The sequence below is a fragment of the Rattus norvegicus genome, chromosome 16, assembly GCF_036323735.1.
Source record: "Rattus norvegicus strain BN/NHsdMcwi chromosome 16, GRCr8, whole genome shotgun sequence".
NCBI lineage: Eukaryota > Metazoa > Chordata > Mammalia > Rodentia > Muridae > Rattus > Rattus norvegicus.
In genome coordinates this window covers 35114269-35138460 of record NC_086034.1, presented here as the reverse complement: position 1 = coordinate 35138460, position 24192 = coordinate 35114269, and the positions used below count along the sequence as shown (strand labels likewise).

Below are 24192 nucleotides of genomic sequence, written 5' to 3'. Positions count from 1 at the left end.
CACTCAGTCCATCTTACCTTCCAGCTTTTCTGGAGCGGGTTTTCAGATATTAATACACAAACAATAAATTTTGATCAGAGGGACAAGGGAGGAAAAGGGTACGGGAGTGGGAAGAAAGAGGAACATGAGCTGATATTGGTTGGGGCGGGGAGGGGACTGAAGCCTGAGGGCCAGCAGAAAGAATGGAAATAGGCCACCTCGGGAGGAAGAAGGTTGTGAGGACCCTCCAAAATGTACCAGAGACCTGGAAAGTGGGAGACTCTCAGGACTCAAAGCAGGGGGAGCCTAGATGAAATGCCCTACCACATGGAGAGGGAACTCACTGAACCCACCTCCAGCAGAAAGACACAGCATCAAGTGACGGATAGAGTTGCTCTCCCACAGTTAAAACCCTAACCCATAATACTTCCCGTTTGAAAGAAATGTAGGTGTGGAAATGGAGAAGAGCCTGAGGAAAAGAAGGTCCAAAGACAGGCCCAATGTGGGATCCAGTTTCAGGGGAGGTTCCAAGACCTCACACCATTACTGAGGCTACGGGTATTCCAAGAAGAGACCTAACATGACTGCCCTCCAAAAAAACCCAACAAGCAGTCAAATGCAGATATGCATACCCAACCAATGTACAGAAGCTACTGAGCCCTCTGGTTGAATTAGGGAAAAGCTGGAAGAAACTAAGGAGGAGGGCAATCCTGTAGGAGGACCAGCAGCCTCAATTAACCTGGATGCAGGAAATCTCTCAGACACTGGATCAACAACCTGGCATCACACACCAGCTGAGATGAGACCTCCAACCCTTACACGGCAGAGGAATCCGGGGTTTGGGTTCAGTCAGAGAAGATGCACCTAACCCTCAAAATACTGGAGGACCTAGGAAGTTTAGAGAACTGGTGGGGTAGGTGGGGTGGGGTTATCCTTGTAGAGATATGGGCAGGGGGCAGAGGGGGAGGTATGGAATGTGGAACTGTTGGAGGGTGGGTGGGTGGACGGACCTGGTGGGGAATAAAATCTGGAGTGTAAAAATGAAAAGAAAAAAATAATTGAATCCACACACAAAAAAGAAGTCTGACCCTAAACTTTCACAGGGTTATAAATATAATCTTAGATTATAATTACTCACATAAAACATTGAAAGTTCTCTATAGAAAGTCTGAGTTACACCCTTACTACACATCAATAGCAGACAGTGAAGTCATGCAGGTTTTCTACACTACTGAAGTTGAGTTACTTCTGACTTTATTAATTTGTTGATTGAGTGATATGTTCTGCTTGTGAATCTTAGGATTCAGGCCTTTAAAAGTACTGTCTATATTTTTTCATTAAAGGAAACTGCAACAATTGTCTTTTATAATACTTTCCTTGTGTATCCAACTTGTATACAAGCATGGCATTTTGCATGACTTCTGAGACATTCAAGAATGCTTCGATGATTTAAGACTGAACTGCCCAGTATTAGCAAGACAGAAAGGTATTGATGAAATATAAAAGTAAGAACAATATCAAGTAAAAAGATAAGGGGAGAATTTGAAGTTTAAATCAGATCAAAAAGAAAAATAATTTCTCTCTCTTCTCTCTCTCACCCATGCATGTCCACACACATACACATATACACGTACGCGCACACAGGAAAGCAAAGGGACTACAAAAGAAATATATTGGATTTAGAAATCATAAAAGTGGGCTTGAGCATCAGCAGCCTGAGGGAGACGTGCACAACAGCTACTTTCATGAGAAGACATAAAATGAGAGCCACATAGATCAGAAATAATAAGAACCCAGGGAACAATCAGTGGAAAACGGTAGTGTTGAGTCCTCACGTGATCTAGGGTACAGTCACATGGGGAGGAAAAACAGTGTTAGCAAATGAGAATGGACCCTTTCAACAAATAAACAGGAACAACACACACTTTGAGGGGCTAGAAACAAAGCATCATTAGCTGGAATGCAGCCTTCGAACTCCTTCTTCCAAGACTGCAACTTGGAGGCTTGAGATGTTGAAATCTCATCAGAAATTGCATAGCATCACCTCATTTGTGCATGTAAAGATTCCTTTATGTTCTAAATTGTTAACAGGGCAGTAGCTTGCTCACTACAGCCCTGGCAGTGAACATGAGAATCATAAAAATAAGAATCAGAACCAATGGATTAGTGTTAGGAAGAAGCAGAGTAGAAAGCTAAGTTTAAGACTAGTTAACCATGGTTAAGGTTAGGGTTAGCGTTAGGGTTAAAAAAAAAAGACTAGTTAACCAAAAATGTCTCTAAAACAAGGGCCATGTGGGAAACAAGGGCCCATGTCAGGAAACAGTATTTATTATGGGTTGCAACTGCAGACACAGGCAAGGAAGAGTCTTCCTAAGATTTAGGGGCCAGACAGCAAGGCATCAACAAGACAGTATTTATTGAACTTCAAGGTGTTCATAAAACTGTACTAGAGCCATGGAGAATAGAGTGAGTCCTGCACATAGTTATTTCTCTAAAACTGGCTTTAAAAATAGAAGCATCTAAATAAAAGGAACAAACGGGAGTGGACGAAAAGAATATGAGCATGTTTCTTATTGAAAGTTCTTGCTTTCTCTAAAAAACTGAATGGACATCAAGGAAATAACCATATTCACCCCACATGTCTTCATCTAACTCCTTGGATGTAAAGACAGGCAGGAGACATGATAGATAAAGTTTAAAAATAAAGATTTGTATGCATAGAGTAATACCATTCATGTACAGAGCATGATTTTGACATCGGTAACTATGGCATGCTTGGAAAGCCTTCTGATTCCAAAAAACTAAAATGCTATGCAAATATCCAGGGTTTGTTATTGTTGTCGTTGTTGCTGCTGTTGTTGTTGTTTTTGTTACTTTCAAGTTTACAAAAGTGCGGGGGAGTGCTCCATCATCAGCATCATTTCTTTCTATTGTCATCATAGCATAACCCATGGCCTAGAAAAAGCCATCACTGTAGTATTTTAAAACATAGCCAGCAACCAAAGTATGCAGGAACTGAGCCTAGAGCCCTTACATACATGTAGCAGATGTGCAGCTCCACCTCCATGTGTGTCCTTCAACAATGGAAGCAGGTGCCATCCATGACTTAGACTCTGCTGCCTGCATTTGAATCCCTTTCTCCTAGCTGGGCTGCCTTGTCTGGCCTCAGTGGAAAAGAACATGCTTATCCCTGATAAGACTTGATGTGACAGGGTGGACTGATACTCATGGGGTGGGACACTCCCCTTCTTTGAGGAGAATGGGATAGGGGGATGCAAAAAGGGGAGTGAGAGGGTGAAACTGGGGGAAGATCAAGGAAGGGGCTGCGATGGGGATGTAAAATAAGTAAATTGATAAAAACAGCAATTTATTTCTGTTTAATTAAAACAATAGTAGACATTTTCCAAACACTGTCACATTAACTCTCAAATAAACTAAACCATGGGATAATTAAAGATATGTCTATGCACAAAGAAAATTGCACATGACAGAAAAAGTGATCAATTTAAATAATCATATTTTATTGTTTAGATGTTAAAATTCCTTGCGTTTACTAAGTCAGATATTTATGATTCTCTGAAAATATATGCCACATATCAAATTTGATAATGATATTGAGGGTAAGATATTTTAGTGGGAGTAATTTGGCATCTGCATAAACAATTGGAACATACTTAACAAGTTTCTAGCTACCATTCCAAATCCTCTTCCAAGACTCAACTGTCAAAGCTGACAGATTAAAATGAAACGTCATTGCGAACACCAAATCTTCTCCTACTTCATAGACTTAGAAGGTTTTATGGTGTGCTTGCAATGACTTTGATCTCCAATCCTAAACATATTTTCTAGGTAGACATTATTTCATACTCTGAGTTACACCCACCTGATTTTCTTCTCTAGCCTATGAATGAAGGCTCATTATTGTATTGGTTTTCTTTGATTAATTAATACATAAAGCTTATTTCTCATGTTGCAAAATATTGGTTGTTTGCCTTGTTTATTCTTTCTCTAATATTATTTTCTCCATTAAATTAAGATTTGTTAAATGCTGTCTCGGTTATTTTTATTAACTGTAGCACAGTTTCAAAAAACAAAATAAATAGTAACATGTTTTCCAAAGGCTGCTTTTTTATTTATTTTTAGTTTATGTGCGTGAGTTTGTTGACTATATGTATGTTTGTGCAGCACATGCATGCGGTACCAGTGAATGGCAGAAGAGGTCACTGAATCCTCTAGAAGTGGAGTTCCAGATCGTTGTTTTTCACTGTGCTAGTACTACAAGTCCAACCCAGTTCCTTGGCAAGAGCAGTGCTCTTAACTACTAGACCATCTCCTTTTATGTAGAATTTGATATTTTCCCTTTAGTATATTGTTCCCAATTGCATCCATTTCAATAAATGTCAAAATGTGTATATATATATATATATATATATATATATATATATACTTATTTAAATACACATGTAACAAAAGATAATAACTTCCAGTATAAATTACGTGCTATTGAGCTTTGCTCTCTTTATAATACCTGATGCTGCAGTGTAAAGTAAGAAGGGTCTTCTGGCTTCACAGGCTGTACACACATGGCTATGTGGCTTCTGGGACACAGGGTAAAGCAGGAGATAATGGCAGAAAGTGACTGACTTTGTAATAAACCAAGAGCATAAAGACTAAGCATAAAATACTAAGAAGAATGTGAGACACGGAAACTTCAAGTGAATGCTCACAGGAATCCACATCTTTCTATTAGGTTCTACTTCCTAAAAGATGCCCTACCACCCAGTGCTGCCCTGGACTGTCAACCAAACCTTTCTCTGTGGCCTTCATGCTATTATTTTGTGTACAAATCATAAAAAGTTGATAACATAAAGTCAGAAATCAGGCTTTGTCTGTGATCTCATATTTTAGACAAAAAGAAATAGAATTAGTTCTACTCTTGTAAAAAGCACAATTTGAAAATAACAATTTTTTGAATAACTCAGGAAAGAAAATGTCTGGTGCTATCAACACAAAAATATTTCAAATTTTATATTAGTGCACATTGGCTTAATAAGGCTATTGGTTTCACGATGTTATTTTTGCTCACATAGGTTGTAATTTGAGCACATTCCCTTTTTACTGTCCACTGCTACCACAAGCGCCCCACCTGGCCCTGCATATTTCCAAGTCTCTTTTGTCATAGCACCTTTGTATCATAACCAGGTCCACAAATAATTTGCAGACATAAAATAATCTTAGAAGTCTGGTTTATCTATCAATAAGATCTGTAGATTCTAATTTTATTCATGAGAGCATGTTCTGTGTGTGTGTGGGGGGGGGGGGTCTGTGTGTCTGTGTGTGTGTATGTGTCTGTGTGATGTGAACATAAATGTCAAAGAAAAACATCAAACAGTAGGCTGCCTCCTAGCCGAGATTGTCAGGCGTATGTACCAAGAACATTTACCCAGTGAGCCATCTTGACAGAGATCTTTTAACTTTTTAAATGGTTTGTTATAACACATGTTTCATTTGCTTTTTCAAATATGTAGTAAACCATTTGTCATGTCTCCCAGATTTCCTCAAGTGTTTATCTGCCTATTTATAGAATGATTTTACTTTGTATGCCAAGCTGCATTAAATTGAGGTTCTAGCATTTTAAATCAAGAGATATTACAAGTGATTCCTACTGACTCCATGGAAAGAGTATTGTAACACCTTTGACATTCCTCTTCAGAAAACTGTATCTAAATTTAATTATTGATGAAATAGAAAATATCTTCCCCTTACATTCTATATTAAATTTTAAGTACTCAAATCTGTCTAAAAGATATACTATCTTTGTAAAAAAAAACAATTTATTTCAAAGGTTATAAGACTCTTCAAAGTAGTCACAGACCACTGTAATCTGAGTCTGCTACCGTGACAAGGTCTCTCCAGTGTTTAGGTATAAAACAAGATTTGAGCCAACAAAATACTTGAATTATTAGCTCCCTATTTCTTTTGGGCTCAAGGTGTATCTAAAAATATTATTTTTGTTGTTTGTAGTGTTGATGGGGTTATTGTTTGCTTGTATGTTTTTAATCTCCAATATTCCAGGTGCCTAAGGTATTATCTTACATGCCTGGTGTCTTTGTTTCAGTATACATCCAAGTTACTAATTTCTTTTTCTCCTAAAATCAATTTCCTTGAAACATTTATTGATATTTATTCCATTTGCTATTTGTAGTCAATATTTGTTGAATTCACATTATTCCTCTTTCTTTCCTGTAACATTACTGGAATATTTAGTATATTATATTTCAAAGATGTTTACATGATAGTGCAAACGTGAAAGAATCTTTAAACTAGGATAACAAGCATGACTTCTAAGAAACCTGTGCCATATACTCTGTCGTATGTTACATAATAAAGACATTTAAGTCATTTTTTTCCTATAAGTTATTTCATGGATGTTAAAGTGATTGATCATCTAGTATTCTCTCTGTATAGAAAAGCCATGTCAACTACAGAGGTTACTGATTTTTTTTAAGGCTCAGCTGTGATGACTGGTCAACCACTGATGATTGTAATATTTAGAATCCTGAGATAGCTAAGTGAGAAAGAAAAAAATGTCCTCTCTATGTTTTATAGTTATGGAGGGAGGATGCATTAAGTTTCTCGGGCTCTAACCTGTAGTTCCAGTTTGGTGTGCTTAAACCAAATGAACATAATCACACGCCCACACAGCTCTGCTCCCAGCAAGCCCCTATTGCTTACAATACTAAAGCATTGGAGTCATTACTCTGAAACCAGGGGAACTATTTTCTAAACGTGATTATGCCAGTGATGAACTAGTTTACTGCATCCTTGAGATATTCCTCTTTGATACTATGTCCCTGCACATCAAATTTTCTTGCTTTCTCCACTGCTGTGGATGCCTCTATCTCCTGAAAACTTGTCAGATCTAAATTGTAATCATGGGCAAACCATATGGTTTGGGAAGTCAATTTTTCAACAACAGAAAGAAGTAGACAGTGACAATGAAATATACCAAGTAAACCTAGATGAACAGAAGGCTCAACATGTAAGCATCAGGTACCTCTGCTCCTACCATTTGAACATCATTATCCTAAAGCTCCCACCATGTTCTATCCTGTCATGGAAAAAATCATTTTGTGAGGCAGTAAACAAAAAAGGAATCTCAGAAATTTAAAAGCTGGTACTAAATTGGAATCCCTACTCCATTTTGAGGACTACATCACAAAGTCACAGAAATAGTTGATCAAATACTTCTGAAATGTCTTGATAATATATAAAATGAAGATGGACACAACAAATGATATAAATAGATTACAGATTATCTGATGGATTTTTCTCTCACACATTCTGTTAAATCCCTGAGACACAGGCCAGTTACATTTTATGCCTTCTCTAGTAATGACCTGTGAAATTAATAATCCAGTCACCTGTATAGATAAATTGTTAATAATTACTAAATTGTATATGGCATTCTGTCTAGTTAGTGGTACTTTGACACATGTAAATCCTCTTATCAAATGTTACCAGTGAGATTTTCAACTATGAAACATCAATAGAATTTTTATGCAATTAAAATTGAAAGTTGAATAGATGGCTGGAATAAGGATATAAAGATAGAAATATTAACTTTCCTGGTGACTGGAAAATCATCAAGTCCACAAGGCAGCTTATGAATAATAATGACAAGCCATCTAATGAACCTGCTAATAATCATAATGGAAAGTGACACATAATAGGATGTGTCCCCAACAAATAATGAATTCTGACTAAATTCTAACTCATGGAAATTAGAGTGTATTGCATAGTTTTTGACCATTACATTCATATATATATATATATATATATATATATACACATATACATATATATATATACACATATACATATATATACATATACATATATATATATACATATATATACATATAAAACTAAAACACATATAAAGCTGCCAAGGAAAAGGAAAACTAGAATGAATAAATAAATAAGAGTGATACAATGTATATTTTTCCTCTTTTGATGCATGCTAGCAAATATTCAAATGGCAAATTGTACACTATACTGTTACAAAAACTGCTCATGTGATTATACGGTAAGAAGGCTTGACTGAATAGAATTCACAAAATCGTGTTCTAAAGTTAAAAATAACTTAAGAAATGGAAGATTGTACCTGTCACCAAGCATTTTTACAAAGACTGAATCTCATATACTTATGTGGCTTTAAAAGAGCCTTGGTGCTGTCAGAGGATCTCCGTAGGTATTAACTTCGTGCTGGGGATTTGATCATTTCTCCTCCCAAACGTTCTTCTTATAGAAAGGGGAGAAAGGCTTCAGTGAATGCAAAAGCCCTTAAAGAAAATATCTATTCACATATTGTATGTATTTCAAATGTTTTCATGTGTGAGTTTAGAAAGCAATTATATATATGTAGAGCTTTTGAGTACTGAAAATAAAGCTAAAACAGATTCAGATGTAAGAGGGAACTGAAGTTTGTGTGTCTGACCTTGGATACCACATCCTACAAGAGCACAGAACTTAACTCTCAAAGGAGGAAGAACATTTTCAACCCTCCAAGTAATCAGTCTTATTTAGGTTGGGGCAACAGAATGTTGAATTTTTAATAAGCAATATGAATATTTTTACAGTTTTATAAAATCAAATAAGCTTAATTCTTGTGTTCTCATTAGGAACTATGGGGAGATAATATAAAGGAACTATCAGAAGATAATATAAAAACTCTAAAAATAAATAATGAATTTCTCCTTTGTGTTAAGCAGTTGTGGTTTGGTAGCAAAGTCTTCCTTTTATCTACGTCCCATGATTCCTTGCAATATCGAGAGCAATATAGGGTTGCCAGGCAGTCTATGGTCAGGCTGAGTTGACAGCTTTTCATTGTGTGAAATAAACTAGATCCTAGAGGATGCACTTTGGGAATACCAAAGATCTCTGTATGAAACCATATATCGTTCCTTGCCTGACACAACTGTGCTCATCCTATAATCATACTACTTCTGGCTTAGTTGCTGGTGTACAGATGAAAACTTGTAAATATGTTTGTATAATAATGATGTCCTGTAAGAAATGAACAAAAACTGTGTCTTATCTTAATCATTGAAGAGGCAGAAGCTGTATCACTTTCCAAAGATTTAATCTGCACATTTTATCATGGAGTATCAAAACACATACCTTCCAATTTTCTTTTCACAAAATGGACAATACATACTTTCTATGTAGTAAACAGTGCAAATGTCCTTCTCAACTCTTCTCTTGCAGCACAAATATTTTAAATGAACAAAATGTGAACAAGTGGTCAAGTGTAATTTTACTGAATTGAAGCTTTAATGGCACGTAATTTGGACATGACATGAAATATTATTTAGTTCTCGAGAACTTAAGAATGGAAACCACTCTGGGCTGTATAAAGCAATAAGAGTGCAGGTATGACTTGCAAACAGTGGCTGCCAATTCAAATAGAGGTGATGACAATTTCAAACCAACATGCCTAACCAGAACTGTTGACTCTTTCAAAAAAAATCATTTGATCTCTCATCCACAAGACTATGTTTGTTGTATTGGTGCTCACACCAGAACTTCTATAACTTTTTATTTGTTTTTCTTTCCCTATCATTCCTTAAACCTAATCCTTTCAAGTTGGATCAATTTTATTGAGAAATCCATTCTATTTTTACCATCTAGACTAGATCCTTCCATCTGAGTCAAGTGACCATCCCCTGTGGACTGTTTCTGCTTCCAGCCTTACAAAAGTTATTCGATTTCCACACATGTAAAATGGTCTTCCCATAGCAAAAAAAAAATGTCCTCTGGTTGTTTGTCGCTTCTAGTCTCACACAGAAGAAAAGCTCTTACGTCTATACCAGATCTTAAGTATTTGTTTTGTTTTACTGATAGCTCACTGCCCTTTATTTCTACCAGTTCAGGCAAATGCAATGCCTCTTGTTTCTGGAACACTTAAGAATCACGATTGCCCTAGGAGCCTTTGAAATTATCACTTTGTTCCTTCGAGCATTTTTCTCTCTTGAATTTGCATGCTTACTCTTTTATTTCCTAATATCCACCTTTTCTTCTAATATGTGTGTTTGAGAATTACAGGTAGATTTTGTGTGTGTGTAACACACACACACACACACACACACACACGTTGTACTTTACCTCCTATGAGGTGAAAACCTAAAGGAATAACCAGATGAATTTTCAAAAGTGAATGAAAGGCTATGGTGACTGGATAAAGAGGAACTGGAACTGATATGTGAACAAGAGGGCAGCTATTTTAAGAAAAATCCTTTCCTTGCTAGATTGTGACACCCAACCAAAAGGATGAAATAAATGGTAAGCATACAGGCTGTATGTAAGTCATACTTCTCTGAATATCCCTTTTGCTACAGCACCTAGTCACTTTGTAAGTTACTTAAGAACTCTGAGTTGTAAAGTTACACTTATTAAGTAGAGGTGCCAACTCCCATCACAAATAACTCTGTACTTTAAATTCTTAAGCATGATGCTTGGAAATTTGGTCCAAAATAAGTATTAATGTTATAAAAAGCCTACTTAGTTCATATATGTTACAGTTACTCAAATGTGGACAACACACAAAAATCAAAAATTTTCAAAAATTCAACTTTAGAGAAAACTAATTAGGTTTATGGAAATAATTTCCATCTTAAAATTGTTAAAATGGTTAGGACCAAAAATTTAAGTGATTCACTTACCAGGGAGGATGTGGAGCAAGGGTAACACTTCTCCTTTGCTGATTGGAATGCAAACTTGTACAACCACTTTGGAAATCACTTTGGCAATTCCTCAGAAACCTGGAAATAGTTACACCTTAAGACTCAGTTATATAACCCATCAACATAAATACCCAAAGATTGCTCCATTCTCCTACAAAGACACTTGTTCAACTACTTTCATAGCAGCTTTTTGTCTCTAATAGCCAGAAACTGGAAACAACCTAGATATACCTCAACTGAAGAATGAATAAAGAAAATGTGGTATATCTACACAAGGGAATATTATTCAGCTATTACAAAACAAGACACCATGAATTTTGCAGGCAAATGGATAGAATTTGAGACTATCATCCTGAGTGAGCTAAACCCAATCCCAAAAGGACCTGCATGGTATGAACTCACTTATATGTGGACATTGGCCATGAAATAGAGGATGCCCATGTTACACTCTACAGATCTAAAGAAGTTAAACAAGAAGAAAAGCACAAGGAGGATGCTTGAATCTCACTTAAAAGGGAAAATAAAATAGTCATAAGAAGCAGATGAAGGGAGGGAACTGGATGGGAGAGTGTATGGGAAAAGAATGAGGGAGTTCAGGTTCAGATGTGACAAGGGATGAGAGATGAAGTAATGGCAGTGTTAATGAATAGAAATTTGCAACTGACTGGGGTAGAGAGGTCAGGACCTCTTCATTACTAGGCAACAGAGACCTGGGATAAGGGAGGTGCCCAAGAATCAATGGGGGTAACCATATCTCTTACAGCATTGAGGATATGGAACCTCACTAAGTAATCTCCTGTAGCCAGGCAGGAACTCCAGTGAAATAATAAGTGATACCAACACATCCATAAAGCTTCTGAGCCAATACGTATCCCATCTACAAGAAATGCAAGGATGGGAAATGGAGAAGAAACTGAGGAAATGCCCAACTAATAACCAGCCCAACGTGAGATGCACCCCACAGGTGGGCACCAATCCCTGTCACTATTAATGATACGATGTTATGCTGTGACAAAAGCATGTTGTCCTCTAAGAGGCTCTACACAGAAGCTGAGTCAAAGACAGCAACAGCCAAACAGTGGATAGAGCTTGGGACACTCATGGAAGAATAGGACGAAGTATTGCAGGCCCCAAAAGAGATAGGCTCTCCACAGGAAGATAAACAGAGCCAATGAACATGGACCATTGTGGCTCTGAGTCTGAATCACCAACCAAAGAGCATACACAAGTTGGAGCTAGGCCTCCATCACCTATGTAACAGATGTGCAACTTTGTCTTCATGTGGCTCCCAAACAACTGGAGCAGGAGCTATGTCAAAGCTGTTGCTTGTCCATGGGACATGTTCTAGTTGAGCTGCCTTGTGTGGCCTCAGTGGAAGAGGAAGCACCTAGCCTCACAGAGACTTTAAGTGCTGATGGGGATACTCAGGGGGACTCACTGCTCAGAGTAGACAGGGCAGAGGAATGGGGGTTAGTATTTTGGATGGGGTGACTGGTAGGGGGCAGTGAGCGTGGTGTAATACTGTCTCAAAAAGTAAGTCCATTTCAAGATTATAATTAAATTAATTGACATATAAAATAATAATATTTATGTGGTAAGCTTCATGTTTTGTTACATGTATACTTTTTATGGTATCCAAATCACACTAAGCCTATGAACCTCTTCAAACTTTTCTCCGTGAACACTATAAAGTAGTTCAAACTGTTTATTATAGCTTCCTGAAATAAATGGTGAAGAGTTGTCATATGTGGTCATTTTATAGTACAATAGCTCATCAGAACTTCTCTCCTATGTTAATTTTACTGGGAGACTGTCAATAACTTCCCTTAATCTTCCTCTCCATTAAACTCTCCCATCCCTGTAACCACAACCTTACTCCCAGTTTCAACAAGAACAACAGTTTTAATATGAGACTATGTGACATCTTCCACTCTGTGTGTCTAGTTTATTCCCTTTAGCACAGTAATCTATAGTTGCATCATTGTCACAAATGATACAGTTTTATTTTCTTCTAGGGCTGAATAATGTCTGCAATGTTTATGTACCACATTTTTTTCTAGTCAGTCATTGATGGACAAAACGGTTTTTTTCTCAGTTATTGATTTCTGTGATTAGAGTTATGATCTAGATTCCTGTCAGACCAATTTTTAATTTAGTTCTACTGATATAACAAACTAGTGAGGGCACTGTGTGAAGAACCGAAATATATCTGTAATACTTCTAGAGGGTTGGAGAATAGGTTTCTTGTGAGAGTGCATTTTCTTATTAAAAATGGCATCTTATCTCTGTATGTTCTGGACAGTGAACTAGCACAGAAGAGGTACAGAAGCTCTCTGGAGTTTCTTGGTAAGGGCACTAATACTATGCCAAGTCTCTAACCCCACCAGTGCTATCTATCCTTTTGGGGATAAGGAGCTCAAGATGTCAAGTGTGAAGGATGAGTCACAGTGTTCAGATCACAGCAATCCATTCTTTATAATCCCATCATAAACTTTTTAAAAATATTTATAATGTTTTAATTAAAATAGAATTATACCACTTTTCTCCCCCCTTCCTCTTCCCAGTCCTTCACAAGTATGCTCCCCTAAGCCCTTTCCTGTACCCCCCACTCTCAAGTTAATGCCTTTTTTAAATACATAGAAATAAGATGTGAAGCCACTTTCATTCCATTTACAAACCTTACTGTTTTAACAGGAATTCAAATTGATCCAGTATGCTTGTTTTTCTCAAAGCTATTAAAGCTACTTCTGAGTTGAGCATAATCAATAGTTTCCAGATCTTAGTGTACATTAGTAGCACAGGGAGAGGTGAGAGCATAATCTCATCAAGCATGTAAATGCCTGAATCCCCTCTGAGTCCACAGCTTCATATTTGGAGTATTTGACTTGAGAAAGTCCATTTAATACAGGTTCCTGTGATGCCCATGTCAACTACCTATCTGGAAAACTGTTGCTCTGATAAGAGAAAGTATGTGCTATAAAGAGAGTTGCAAATTCTGTCACATTATTCCTAATAAATCATCTTAGGAACAGAAATTTTTGGCATTTCAGGTACATCATTAACCGTTTTCTACCAACAAAATAAAATGTGTGTCATATATTTAAGCATTATTATAATGAAAATTGATACCACAATACAAAGTGACTTGGAATGTTCTAACTTTTCACGCATTGTTTTTTAATAAGTATTATGAGAATCAAGCAGTAAAGACTTTTGTATCATGGTTATAGTTATTCTCTCCAACAGACCAAAATCTGTGGTATTTTGGCTGGCAATGAAATATCACAATTACCTTTAAAGAACTCAGGAAACATGAATTGTGCTTTAGTTTTGCTTGTTACAAAGTCTCATTTCTAAAAAGTTTTATGGAAAAGATAACAGTGCACAATAAAATCCAGTAGCACTTTTCCTGGCCTTTCTCTTCTTGACTGGAGAGTAAGTAAAGAAAGAAAAGAAACCCAGAAGTTTCATGAAGGTTGGAAAGACTGTTGATTGGAAATGAGTGCCATACTTCATTTTCCTGTTTGAGAAATAATTACTTCACTGTAATGGTTGAGAGGCTTGAATCGAATTTTACAGTCTCGATGATTGGGAGGACGAGGAGGGATGACAACTCAAAATGCCTGTCAGCGGCGGCTCACAAAAATTTGGAGAAGGATGTGTGTTCTGTCCGTATGATAAATGCATGCCGGTCTTCATGAGTAGCCTGCCTTGAAGGCAATTTTCTCATGCTAAATTATGTGAAGGCTTGGATTAATTTTCAAAATTATTTAAAAATCTATTTTGGGAGACAGTGCAAGGTAAAGAGGGAGCCACATTCCATGATGATGATGCTCATAAGAATTCTCCATGAAGGTAATCTAATTGAGGAATGACTAATGTAGACATGGGATTAAGAATAGGAAATGTATCGGTCCCCAGCTCCGAAAAAAAGAACCAAAAAAAAAAAAGAATAGGAAATGTATTCTTACTATTTATTTAATAATAGGTTAAAAAATTACGATGTAAAGATACTATTATAAAAGCCTGTGACTTCTGGTTGCTGCCCTCATGGAGAGCTGAAAGACAGCCCAAAGGAGTGACTTCAGGCACAAGACTAGAGGTAAGACCACCTTTTCTGGCCCAAGTGACCTGTCTGGTGGACTCAGGACACACAAAGGCAAAATTCCTCTGGGACCAGACACTTCTGGTTTCTAGCTGGCACCCGAACTTCCCTGATCCCAGCCCGCCGCTCCCTGCTCCCAAACCCCGTGGGAGAGAGAGCTGATTGCCCAGAAGTGTGGGCAATCCTGAGACTACAGGGAAGGAGAGACAAACCTTTGCTCACATCCTTGGCCCAAGAGGAACACAGGCACAAGAAGATTGGATCATTCAAGCTGCAGGAGCCCTGTGGTCCAGACTGCACTCAGATCTGAAAGGACCTGGTCAAAGAGCTCCCTGCACCCAAATCCCATGGGAGAGAGAGCTAGACATTCAGAGTGCCAGACATGCCTGGGAAACCAGAGGAGACTACACTCTGCCCACATGTCTGACTCTAGAGGAAAACACCTAGTGCCATCTTGGACCCCTGGACACAGGGACCTAGGAGAGGTAGGGGAAGGCCTTTCTGGTTCCCACCCACAGGAACAGCTGAAAGCCAGTGGATAGAAATGACTACACACCTGAGAGCAGAACACTCTGTTCCCGTAACTGGCTGAAAGAAAACAGGAACACAGGTCTACAGCACTCCTGATACACAGGCCTATGAGAAGGTCAAGCCACTGTCAGAAATAGCAAAAAAAAAAAGGTAACAGAGAAGACAAACTGATGGGAAGAGGCAAGCACAGGAACCCAAGCAACAGAATCCAATACTACATGGTATCAACAAAGCCCAATTCTCCCACCAAAGTAAAGACTGAATATCCAAATGAACCAGAAAAGCAAGATCTAGATATAAAATCACATTTGATCATGACGATGGAGGACTTTAAGAAAGACATAAAGAACTTCCTTAGAGAAATGCAGGAAAGCACAAGTAAACAAGTAGAAGCCCTTAGAGAGGAAACACAAAAGTCCCTGAAAGACTTACAGGAAAACACAATCAAACAGATGAAGGAATTGAAAATGGAAATAGAACCAATAAAGAAAGCACAAAGGGAGATATCCCTCGATAAAGAAAAAAAAAGGAAGAGACAAGAAGCCAAAGATACAAGTATCACCAACAGAATACAAGAGATAAAAGAGAGAATCTTAGAAGCAGAAGATTCCGTAGAAATCATTGACACAATTGTCAAAGATAATGTAAAGTGGAAAAAGCTACTGTCTCAAAACATACAGGAAATCCAGGACACAATGAGAAAATTAAACCCAAGGATAATAGGTACAGAAGAGAGTGAAGACTTCCAACTCAAAGGACCAGTAAATATCTTCAACAAAATCATAAAAGAAAACTTCCCTAACCTAAAGAAAGAGATGCCCATAAACATACAAGAAGCCTACAGAACGCCAAATAGATTGGATCAGAAAAGAAACTCCTCCCGTCATATAATAGTCAAAACACCAAATGCACAAAACAAAAAAAGAATATTAAAAGCAGTAAGGGAAAAAGTCAAGTAACATATAAAGGCAGACATATCAGAATTACACCGGATTTCTCACAGGAGACTATGAAAGCCAGAAGATCCTGGACTGTTGTCATACAGACCCTAGGGGAACACAAATGCCAGTCCAGGTTACTGTATCCAGCAAAACTCTCAATTAACATAGATGGAGAAACCAAGATATTCCATGACAAAACCGAATTTACACAATATCTTTATAGAAATCTAGCCCTACAAAGAATAATGAATAGTGAAACCCAACACAAGGAAGCACCATAGAAAAAGCAAGAAACTAATTTTTTGCAAGAAAACAAAGAGAAGAGAAGCACCCATACATAATCTCACCTCCAAATAAGGAGATAACATGAAGCAACAACCACTATTCCTTAATATCTCTCAACATCAATGAACTCAATTATCCGATAAAAAGACACAGATTAACAAACTGGATATGTAATGAGGAGCCAGCATTTTGCTGCTTACAGGAAACACACCTCAGAGACAAAGACAGACACTACCTCAGAGTGAAAGGCTGGAAAATAACTTTCCAAGCAAATGGTCTGAAGAAGCAAGCTGGAGTAGCCATTCTAATATCAAATAAAATCGAATTTCAACCAAAAGTCAAAAAAAAAGATAAAGAAGGACACTTCATACTCATCGAAGGAAAAATCCACCTAGATGAACTCTCAATCCTAAATATCTATGCTCCAAATACAAGGGCAACTACAAACATAAAGGAAACCTTACTAAAGCTCAAAGCACACATTGCACCTTACAAGATAATAGTAGGAGATTTCAACACCCCACTCTTATCAATGGACAGATCATGGAAACAGAAATTAAACAGAGACATAGACATACTAAGAGAAGTCATGAACCAAATGGACTTAACAAATATGTATAGAACATTCTATCCTAAAACAAAAGGATATACCTTCTTCTCACCACCTCATGGTATTTTCTCCAAAATTGAACATATAATCAGACACAAAGCAGGCCTCAACAGATACAGAAAGACAGAAATAAGCCCATGCGTCCTATCAGACCACCACAGGCTAAAGCTGGTCATCAATAACAATAAGGAAAGAAGGCTCACATATATATATGATAACTTGGTCAAGGAAGAAATAAAAAAAGAAATTAAAGACTTCTTAGAATTTAATGGAAATGAAGGTACAACATACCCAAATTATGGGACACAATGAAAGCTGTGCTAAGAGGAAAAGTCATAGCTCTGAGTGCCTGCAGAAAGAAACAGGAGAGACCATATAACAGCAGATTGACAACATACCTAAAAGCTCTAGAATAAAAAGTAGTAAATACAGTCAGGAGGAGTAGAAGGCAGGAAATAATCAAACTCAGACCTGAAATCAACCAAGTAGAAACAAAAAGGACTATACAAAGAATCAATAGAACCAAAAGCTGGTTCTTTGAGAAAAAAAAAAAGATAGATAAACCCTTAGCCAGACTAGCCAGAGGACACAGAGAGTGTGTCCAAATTAACAAACTCATAAATGAAAAGGGAGACATACCAACAGAATCAGAGGAAAATAAAGAAAATCATCAGATCTTACTACAAAAGCCTATATTCAACAAAACTTGAAATTCTGGAGGAAATGGACAATTTCCTAGAGAGATACTAGGTACTGAAGTTAAATCAGGAACAGATAAACCAGTTAAACAACCCCATAACTGCTAAAGAAATAGAAGCAGTATTAAAGGGCTCCCAACCAAAAAGAGCCCAGGTCCAGATGGGTTCAGTGCACAAATCTATCAGACCTTCCTAGAAGACCTTATACCAATACTATCCAAACTATTGCACAAAATTGAAACAGATGGAGCGCTACTGAATTCCTTCTATGAAGCCACAATTACTCTTATACCTAAACCACACAAAGATCCAACAAAGAAAGAGAACTTCAGACCAATTTCCCTTATGAATATCAGTGCAAAAATACTCGATAAAATTCTTGCAAACCGAATGCAAGAGAACATCAAAACAATCATCCATCATGATCAAGTAGGCTTCATCCTAGGTATGCAGGGATGGATTACTATACAGAAAACCATCAACATAATCCACAATAAACAATCTAAAAGATAAAACCCAAATGATCATTTCATTAGATGCTGAGAAAGCATTTGACAAAATTCAACACCACTTCATGATTAATGTCCTGGAAAGAACAGGAATTCAAGGCCCACACCTAAACATAGTAAAAGCCATATACAGCAAACCTGTAGCTAACATTAAACTAAATGGAGAGAAACTTGAAGCAATCCCACTAAAATCAGGGACTAGACAAGGCTGCCCACTCTCTTTCTATGTATTCAATATAGTTTTTGAAGTCCTAGTCAGAGCAATCAGACAGTAAAAGGAGATCAAAGGGATACAGATTGGAAACAAAGAAGTCAAAATATCATTATTGGCAGATGATATGATAGTATATTTAAGTGATCCCAAAAGTTCCACCAGAGAACTATTAAACCTGATAAATACCTTCAGCAAAGTGGCTGGGTAAAAAATTAACTCAAATCAGTAACCTTCCTCTACAGAAAAGAGAAAGAAGCTGAGAAAGAAATTAGGGAAACAACACCCTTCATAATAGTCCTAAATAATATAAAATACCTCAGTGTGACTTTAAGCAAGCAAGTGAAAGATCTGAACTTCAAGTCTCTGAAGAAAGAAATTGACCTCAGAAGATGGAAAGATCTCCCATGCTCATGGATTGGCAGGATTAATATACTAAAAAAATGGACTTTTTACCAAAGCAATCGACAAATTCAATGCAATCCCCATCAAAATATCAATCCAATTCTTCATATGGTTAGACAGAACAATTTGCAAATTCATCTGGAATAACAAAAAACGCAGGATAGCTTAAACTATCCTCATCAATAAAAGCACTTCTGGGGAATCACTGCTTCCAGAAATGAACCCACACACCTATGGTCACTTGATTTTTGTCAAAGGAGCCAAAACTAACAAATGGAAAAAAGATAGCATTTTCAGCAAATGGTGCTGGTTCAACTAGAGGTCAGCATGTAGAAGACTGCAGATCGATCCATGCTTATCACCCTGTACAAAGCTTAAGTCCAAGTGGATTTAGGACCTCAACATCAAACCAGATGCACTCAAACTAATAGAAGGAAAAGTGGGGAAGTATCTCAAACCCATGGGCACTCAAGAAAATTTCCTGAACAAAACACCAATGGCTTATGCTCTAAGATCAAGAATTGACAAATGGGATCTCATAAAACTGCAAAGCTTCTATAAGACAAGGGACACTGTCGTTAGGACAAAACAGCAATCAATAGATTGAGAAAAGATCTTTACCAATCCTACAACTGATAGAGGTCTTATATCCAAAATATACAAAAACTCCCAAAGTTAGACTGAGACTGCAGGGAGACAAATAACCCTAATAAAACCTTTTTGCCTTTGTTCAGGGCTAAACAAAGAATTCACCTAAAGAAAGCACCTAAAGAAATGTTCAACATCTTTAGTCATAAGGGAAATGCAAATCAAAACAACCCTGAGATTCTACCTCACACCAGTGAGAATGGCTAAGATCAAAAACTCAGGTGACAGCAAATGCTGGCAAGGATGTGGAGAAAGCAGAACACTCCTCCATTGTTGGTGGGATTGCAGACTGGTACAACCATTCTGGAAATTAGTCTGGAGTGTCCTCAGAAAATTGGACATTGAACTGCCTGAGGACCCAGCTATACCTCTCTTGGGCATATACCCAAAAGATGCTCCAACATACAACAAAGACACATGTTTCACTATGTTCAGAGCAGCCTTATTTATAATAGCCAGAAGCTGGAAAGAACCCAGATGCCCTTCAACAGAGGAATGGATACAGAAATGTGGACATCTACACAATGGAACACTATTCATCTATCAAAAACAATGACTTCATGAAATTCATAGGCAAGTGGATGGAACTGGAAAATATCATCCTGATTGAGGTAACCCAATCACAGAAAAACACACATGGTATGCACTCATTGATAAGTGGCTATTAGCCCAAATGCTCTAATTACCCAAAATGCACAGAACACATGAAACTCAAAAAGGATGACATAAATGCGGATGCTTCACTTCTTCTTTAAAAGGGGAACAAGAATACCCTTAAGAGGGGATAGGAAGGCAAAGTTTAGAACAGAGACTGAAGGAATGGCCATTCAGAGCCTGCCCCACATGTGGCCCATACATATACAGCCACCAAACTAGATAAGATGGATGAAGCTACAACATACAGACTGACAGGAACCGGATGTAGAACTCTCCTGATGACACAGCCAGAATATGGCAAATACATAGACAATTGCTAGCAACAAACCACTGAACTGAGAACAGGACCCCCGTTGAAGGATACAAAGAAAGGCCTGAAAGAGCTTGAAGGGGCTTGAGACCCCATATGAACAACAATGCCAACCAACCAGAGCTTCCAGGGGCTAAGCCACTACCCAAAGGCTATACATGGAATGACCCTGGTCTCCAACCTCATAGGTAGCAATGAATAGCCTAGTAGGAGCACCAGTGGAAGGGGAAGCCCTTGGTCCTGCCAAAGCTGAACCTCCAGTGAACGTGATTGTTGGGGGGAGGGTGGTAATGGGGGGAGGATGGGGAGGGGAACATCCATATAGAAGGGGAGGGAGAAGGGTTAGGGGGATGCTGGCCTGGAAACCGGGAAAGGGAATAACATTTGAAATGTAAATAAGAAACACCTAATTTAATAAAGATATAGAAAAAAATAAAAGCCTCTGAAATTTTTAAAATATTTTGATAATAGGTGAAATCGGCTATCCTTGCAGACTGTGTTCTTCATTGCCTATGGCATAAGAGTGCATTATTAGGAGGAACACAACTAAAACTCATGTGTATTCATATGTCTATATATCTTAGTCAGAGCTTGGCCCCTCCCTTTTTGATCACTAGTTGACAAAATTCCTTAATGCTGGATGTCCTGGATCATTGCCCCAAGGGATAATTCCAGTTTATGTCAAGTTGACAAAAACGATAACAAAAACAAAAATAAAAACAACCACTACAACTGAGCCTTTGTCAGCTTGACACACAAACACATCACTATTAAGCCTCCATTAACCCTTATTTCATTTATCCCCAAGATCTAAATAACTTTAAAAGTTCCACATTATTTACAAATTCTTACATATTAAATTTTCCATCCCTTCAAAATATCCAATCTCTTTTGAAATTCAAAGTCATTTTGAAATTCAAAGACTCTAAACTGTGGGTTCAACTAAAATACTTTACTTCAAGAAGGGAAAAATATCAGGGCACAGTCACAATCAAAAGCAAAATAGACTCTATCCATCCAATGTCTGGGATATACTCACCATCTTTAGCTCCTCCAAGAGCCTGGGTTACTTTTGTAGCTCTGCCCTTTGTAGCACACAGCTTGTGTTCTAGGCTCTAGCTGCCAGACCTCCACTGCTACTGATGTTCTTGGCAGTCCTCCCATGGTACTGGCATTTCCAAAACACTGATGTCTTCTGCTGCAACTGAACTGCACTTTCACAAATAGCCTCTCTTATGCTCTGTTCACGGTATTAAACCTCAACTTCTCTGCATGGCCCCCTCAGTCTTAAGCTTTCAACTGCCACTGAGGCTACACCTTCACCAATGGCCTCTCCTGGCCACTCACAGTGCCAAGCACCAGCTGCTACTCCTTCATACTTCAAAACCAATGTCACCTAGGTGAATCTTAGTTTTTCTTTCTTTTTTATTGTTTATTTTTCTATTTCGAATGTTATTCCCTTTCCAGGTTTCCTTTCTCCAATCCCCTATTCCATCCCTCCTCCCCCTGCTTCTATGAGGGTGCTCCCCCACCTACTTCCTCCTCACCACAACAACATCCCCCTACTGGGGCATTGAGCCTTTACAGGACCAAGGACCTCCCCTCCCACTGATGTCAGATAAAGGCCATTCTCTGCTACATATGCAGCTGGTTGACTCTTACACATTACCAAGTCAGGCTGCCAACATGAGGTACAACTGTTGTTGCCTCTGGAACACAGCTTTTCTATGTTTTCATGAAACACTTCCCAGAAGATTTCACTGTAGTAATGCTGATTTCTTCATAATCACTGATAATTTCTTAGCTTCAGCTAACCAGCATCAATTTCCCCAGTAATGCAAAGGTTTTACTTTAGTAGTTCTGGTGTCTTGTTAATCACAGCTAATTCTTTAGCCTCAGCTAACCAAACTACAGAATTTTATAATCAAAACATCAATGGCCCTGATAAGTGTCTTTAATCTTCCTTCTGAAAGTTCGCAAGCCAGGCCTCCATCATTTACATTGTTCTCAACATTATCTTCCAAGCTCCTACGGAACATCCCACAGACTTCATAACACCCAAGGACTCTTCTAGCTCAAAGTTCTAAAGTCCTTCCACAATCCTCCCCAAAACATGGTCAGGCTGTCACAAGAATACCTCACTCCAACTACAAGTTTGTCTTAGTTAAGGTTTATATTCCTGCACAAAACATCATTACCAAGAAGTTGGGGAGGAATGGGTTTATTCTGTTTACACTTCCACATTCCTGTTCATCACCAAAGAACTCAGGACAGAACTCACACAAGGCAGGCACCTGGAAGCATGCGTTGATTCAGAAGCCATTGTGCTCCCCTGCCTTTCTCAGCTTGCTTTCTTATAGAACCCAGAACTACCTGCCCAGGAATGGTACCACCCACAATGGACTAGTCCCTCCCACTTTGATCGCTAATTGAGAACACACTTTATAGATGGAACTCATGGAAGTATTTCCTCAAGGGATTCTCCTTTCTCTATGATAACTCCAGCTTGTGTCAAGTTGACACACAAAACCAGTCAGTACACTATATTGCCCTGATTTAATCTTATGAATAAATATCCACACATGAATGGTAGTTTTTGACCAATGTACATCCACATATAGCACACGTCTTAGATATAACCATTAAGTGTCTTAGTTGCATGATTACTTTGTTAGCATCTGTCTTCATAATGATACAATCACTTTGTGTTACATTTCTCAGAACATGACACATCATTAAGCAATATTCATATAGTGCATTCATGTGAAATTACCCAATCTGGTGTCTTCTGTTAAAATGAGATCAATGGAAGAAGTGAAATTGGGGAAATGTCTCAGCGGTGAAGAGGTAAGTAAGCATGAAGAGCTGAATTCAAGTCTCCAGCACCAGTGGGAACAGCTAAGTGTGGTCATAGTCATATGTATAACCTCTGCTTTGTGGGGAATGAAGACAAGAGGATTGATGGCTTTGGTGGCCAACAATCTAGCTCCAGAAACACAGAGATCTTATCACAAGGAAATGAGGCAGCAAGACATATAATGGGAAACCTATATGGGAAACACACATTCATCCCCCATACGTACACAGATGGTCAATCGATTATTATGATTACTTTTTTCACAAATAGAAGGATACAATCAATTATCACATTTCTTTCATGTTGCTTAAAGATTCATTTTCTGCACATTTAAGAAAAACCCCTCTCTCCATCAGGTCCAACAACTTGGCTCTGTTCTAATAATACAAATGATGAAAGACACAGAGTCGTGAAAAGCAGAAAGGATGTTGAGATCAATACATCAAGGCACCCAGTCACACAGAGTTTCTCTTCATGGTACAGACATAAGTTTTAGGTTTTAAGTACAAAATGAATCTGTGAGTAGTGCCTTAAGAGAAGTATAATTAAGAGGTGCTTCTCAGGATATGGTTTGGAAGATTATTGTCTCTGTTGTAGACTTTAATGTGATCCCAAAAAAAAAATGGTTATCACTGTCACTTCTGGAGAAATGTAATCTGCCTTTAAGATGTGAATATTTATGCTCTAGTCCATGTCTTTAC

General features: G+C 38.0%; 1 long non-coding RNA gene across 2 annotated transcripts in view; it reads right to left on the bottom strand.

The window, feature by feature from the left end:
• Window positions 1–24192, bottom strand: part of LOC102548002 (uncharacterized) — a 46318-nt gene that overhangs the window by 4615 nt on the left and 17511 nt on the right. For both annotated transcript variants that reach the window (XR_360436.5, XR_005494797.2), the window contains exons 2-3: window positions 10704–10802; window positions 4508–4577 (exon numbers count right to left, since the gene is read on the bottom strand). This is a non-coding gene — a long non-coding RNA (uncharacterized LOC102548002). The remainder of the gene's footprint in view (window positions 1–4507; window positions 4578–10703; window positions 10803–24192) is intronic.